The following is a 5,191-nucleotide window of genomic DNA, read 5'->3' as shown; positions in this document are numbered from 1 at the left end:
CCAGTAAGCCATATACACTTTAACCAATATTTCGTTAGAATTACAAATGACCGAGCGGCCATTTTCCCCAGGCTGCTGGCCATTGTGTCAGACCAGTGAGTCAGCAACACTAAGATGGCGAAAATTACAACGAAAAAATATTCTGCAAATTTTCCCCATAAGTGAGAACCTCGTTCTGGGCTCCCTCCCCCCCTGCTAGTACCTTATATGCCACGATCATGTCCCCTCTGCCCTATATGTAAATATATATGTAAAGAGTGTGAGGAAGGGAGAGGAGGGCGATGATCTAGCAAGGGTGAGTGTTGGAGGAACTTTATATGAACTGGTTGTGGGAAGGAGGTGACCCTTGCAATACCTTCACCTGCAGGTGACCTGCTCTTGCAAGCTGATGTTGATCACCAAGACTAGAACTACTCTTCCTCTACTGCTAGTTCCTCCTCTACTGCTAGTTCCACCTCTACTGCTAGTTCCACCTCTACTGCTAGTTCCACCTCTACTGCTAGTTCCACCTCTACTGCTAGTTCCACCCCCTACTAGCTCCACCATAATACTAGCTACAAAACATAGCCCAACAATGTATGTTCACCAAACGTTAAGAGACGGGTTCAGGAGCTGCAATTGTTATAAAGACACCTAGGTGAACACACACACAACGCACATACTCAGAGCTAGGTGAATACACAGAAGAGCTCGGGGAGACGTGATCACCACATACAAGATTTTCAGGGGAATTGACAGGGTGGACAAGGATGAATTATTTAACACGGGTGGTACACGCACAAGGGAACACAGGTGGAAGCTGAGTGCCCAAATGAGCCGCAGGGACGTTAGAAAGAACTTTTTCAGTGTCAGAGTAGTTAATAAATGGAATGCATTAGAAAGTGATGTGGTGGAGGCTGACTCCATACACAGTTTCAAATGTAGATATGATGGAGCCCAGTAGGCTCAGGAATCTGTACACAAGTTGACTGACGGTTGAGAGGCGGGACCAAAGAGCCAGAGCTCAACCCCCGCAAACACAACTAGGTGAAAACAACTAGGTGACTACACACACACGCCAGAGAGAAATTCATGTGATTTAAGATGAAGGTGAAGGAGAAACAATAAACCCTTTGATGCAACAATGTACCAAACAGAAGAGGAAATCCCCCGAAAAAACAGTATGGAAAAAATACAGAGAACTCTACATGGAGGACAATAGAGCCACTAAAGAGAGCCACATCGGAACACACCAGAGTCAAGAGACCAAAAGAGCAACAATTTGAAAACTACATAGCCACAAAAGCTCCGGACGCACCCAAGTTGTTGAAGAGCCGCGCTGGGAGAAGATCAGCCGTGAGATGTTGTTGTTGTTATAGATTAAGCTACTCGGAACAATTTCCAAGTAGCACGGGCTATGGTGAGCCCGTAACCCAGCCGTGAGAGGCCACGTGTTGTGTGTGTGAAGGAGGTGACAAGGTGAGTGTGTGTGATAGCCTCAATAACATGTTATCGTGATGGCAATATAACCATCGGAGTGGAGACCAAGGATGGAAGATGATAGACCAGCCCGTGTCTAAGGTTTCCCAAAGGCAAGAAATACTGTCACGGTAAAGCGTCCTCTTCCTAACCTACCAGAGGACCCACAACAGAAAACGGGACAAAACGTCTCTTTCGCCAGCCGCTTCCATTTTCTAGTACGACAATTTTTGGCTTTATGTAACGCATACGAGCGAAAAGCGACGTTCTTTGTAGGAAGACAAGTTGAATGATGGAGTATGATCTTCGAAGCGTTTGTTTTCAAAAATAAAATTAATATAAGTCTTCCATCTGTTGCATTTGTACCTTTCGACTTTGCAATACTGTGTCACCAACCTGTCCTCTTAAAAATAACGTCGCTTTTGGCCGTTTGCCCGTATGGCCGAAATTGGACGTAATTTGAAAATTAAAAAAAATTAAAATAAATTTGGGATTTTTTTTTCAACAACAGTAAGTTAAGGGTCCTCTTATAGGTTAGGTGGGCAGGAAATTCTCATAAAGTTTCAAAACATTATGAAAAACGTTAATGGAAAGTTTCCTCTTCTAACCTTACCGAGTAAGCCGGACGACTCAAACAGAAAACGGGACAGTACATCACTTTTGTGAGTCGATTTCATTTCAAATTACGCCCAAATTTGGCCATAGCGCGCATACCAGCCAAAAGTGACGTTATTTTTAAGAGGACGGGTTGGTGTCACACACACTCCTGCAGCTGTTGACACTGTTTGCTCGCTTGCAACACCTCTGTCTCAAACTTATTCCCCTTGTTTATCAATATTAATTGCCTTACACTTCTTCGGGTTTAACTCTACCAGCCATCTGTACGGCCGCTCTTGGAGTTTATCAAAATTTTCCTGTAACTTTTTACAGTTCGCATAATTTTTTATATTTATCTTAAATTTTGCGTTGTTTTCAGGCATGTTGGAACTCGGTCCCTCGGGTAAAGTAATTTATATAAATTAGGAAGAGTAATAATCCCAGGACCGAGTCCTTGGCTTGGCTCTCCTTAAGTGCCTACTACGTCCTTTACTGGTGCTTCTCGTCGTCTAACGAACGTCGCTTTTCGGTCGTATGAATATGGCCAATTTTTTGTTTTCATTTTATGGTGGGGAGCGATTACTTGTTTATTGTACGGCAGTTTGTGGTACTGTGTTGACTACTTGCTTGTTTGAGAGAGATGTTTGTTTGTTTGTTGTTGGGCCCTAGTTGCTACCACCAGCAGGCCACGCCCACACCGGGAGGGCCACGCCCACACCGGGCGGGTCACGCCCACACGGGGAGGGTCACGCCCACACCGGGCGGGCGGGCGGGCCGCACTAACCAGCCGGGCGGCGGCCAGGAGAAAGGCCTGCCATCCCATATATTGCTGGACGTGACGTTACGCCTCTGATGAGCTCATTACTCACCTCTCTCTTGACCACCTCAAGCTCTCTCCTCACATATGTATATATATATATATATATATATATATATATATATATATATATATATATATATATATATATATACCGGTCACGCTAAGGTGCATGTCTATTCATACTGGTGATGGCTCAAAAGGGCCACCACTTACGAGCTATTCATGCCCGTGCCACCTTTTGGGTGGCTTAATCTTCATCTTAACACATTCACAAGGGAGACATCTCCCGTCATGCAGGGTGCATTCCCACCTCCACAGATCTTCACTTTTGATACTGGTAATGGCTTAAAAGGGCCACCACTTACGGGCTATTCATGCCCGTGCCACCTTTTGGGTGGCTTAATCTTCATCAATCAATCTAAGGTGCATGGAGCGCGGGCAGTCTGGGTTCCAATCCTTCAAGGGGGGCCTCTGGGTCAGGTCATCTTTTAAACAGAGTGCCACACAAGACTCAGCCCTCTGATGGACCTAATTCTATTTCTCCGCGGTAATGGGGCAGCAGCGGTCACTCCTGCGTCTCCCGTGATGGGGCACGGTGAGGAAGTACAGTACAAGCTGCTGCTGCTGCTGCTAGAGTCTGCTGCTGCTAGAGTCTGCTGCTGCTAGAGTCTGCTGCTGCTGGCGTCTGCTCCATTCCCAGGAAAGCCCAGTATCATTACGGGTTTCCAGTACCTGTTACTAGAAGCCAGCCCCGCGCGGCGCCTTGTTGAACAATGTCCCTAAGGTAAGACCCTGTTGGTGTTACCTTAGTCTCTTACACCAACATCCAGAGGCACCATTTACCTTGCCGGTGCCTGTGGACGGTGCTTGTCTGGTGCCTCGTCCTCCTCCTGGTGGTGGTGAAGGTGGTGTTCTTGCCCCCTCAACACCCGCACTTCCCCTTCAACACAAAGCGCAGTCGTTCAAGGTCTGGGGGAGCAAGATAGTCACAGTCAAGCTGCCAGGGTTGACAAGTTGTGGGGCCAGGCCATAGAGCACTTACCCCAGTAGGCAAGAGGGGGGCAGGGTGTGTGGGGGGGGGGGGGGTGAAGGAGAAGATGGGGAACAAAGGCAGGAGGATGGGGGGGGGGGGGGGGGGGAAGATGAGCCGGGACACTCAACCTTGAGACAAGGTCGACCTCCCTGGCAGAGGTCACCGTCCGCCAGCCAGGTCTACCTTGTCCTCCCTCAACCTGTTTACCGGCACGGCGGGGGGGGGGGACATGGGGGGGGGGTAATGGAGGATTCGTATAAAGGAAAGTGAAAGGTGAGGACAAGGAGCAAGAAGAGAAATATTGATTAATAAATGCTTAATAACTACCACTCTTGCTATACTGTCTCTCGGGAGAAGGCAGTGACGCGACGCCAGCCACCATAGTCTGGAAGATCAGGTGTGATCTTCCAGCCTTGTCTCCTGCCTGGGAGGGGTCACCATGGCCACCATACACACGCCGGAGAGCACTGTAATAAAGGCAGAGGTGAATGGTTGTTTGTGTGTGTGTTGTGGCTTTACTGACGGCCAGAGGGACATTGTCTGGTACTCAACTATTTGTACTCACCTAGTTGTGCTTGCGGGGGTTGAGCTCTGGCTCTTTGGTCCCGCCTCTCAACTGTCAATCAACAGGTGTACAGGTTCCTGAGCCTACTGGGCTCTATCATATCTACATTTGAAACAGTGTATGGAGTCAGCCTCCACCACATCACTGCCTAATGCATTCCATCCGTTAACTACTCTGACACTGAAAAAGTTCCTTCTAACGTCTCTGTGGCTCATGTGGGTATTCAGTTTCCACCTGTGTCCCCTTGTTCGCGTCCCACCAGTGTTGAATAGTTTATCCTTGTCTACCCGGTCGATTCCCCTGAGGATTTTGTAGGTAGTGACCATGTCTCCCCTTACTCTTCTGTCTTCCAGTGTCGTAAGGTGCATTTCCCGCAGCCTTTCCTCGAAACTCATTCCTCTTAGTTCTGGGACTAGTCTAGTGACATACCTTTGGACTTTTTCCAGCTTCGTCTTGTGCTTGACAAGGTACGGGCTCCATGCTGGGGCCGCATACTCCAGGATTGGTCTTACATATGTGGTGTACAAGATTCTGAATGATTCCTTACACAGGTTCCTGAAGGCTGTTCTGATGTAGGCCAGCCTCGCATATGCCGCAGACGTTATTCTTTTTATGTGGGCTTCAGGAGACAGGTTTGGTGTGATATCAACTCCTAGATCTTTCTCTCTGTTCGTTTCATTAAGTACTTCATCTCCTATTCTGTATCCTGTGTTTGGCC

Source organism: Procambarus clarkii, chromosome 18 (genome assembly GCF_040958095.1).
Source record: "Procambarus clarkii isolate CNS0578487 chromosome 18, FALCON_Pclarkii_2.0, whole genome shotgun sequence".
Lineage (NCBI taxonomy): Eukaryota > Metazoa > Arthropoda > Malacostraca > Decapoda > Cambaridae > Procambarus > Procambarus clarkii.
The sequence above is the reverse complement of the archived record's forward strand: the minus strand, read 5'-3'. Positions refer to the sequence as shown.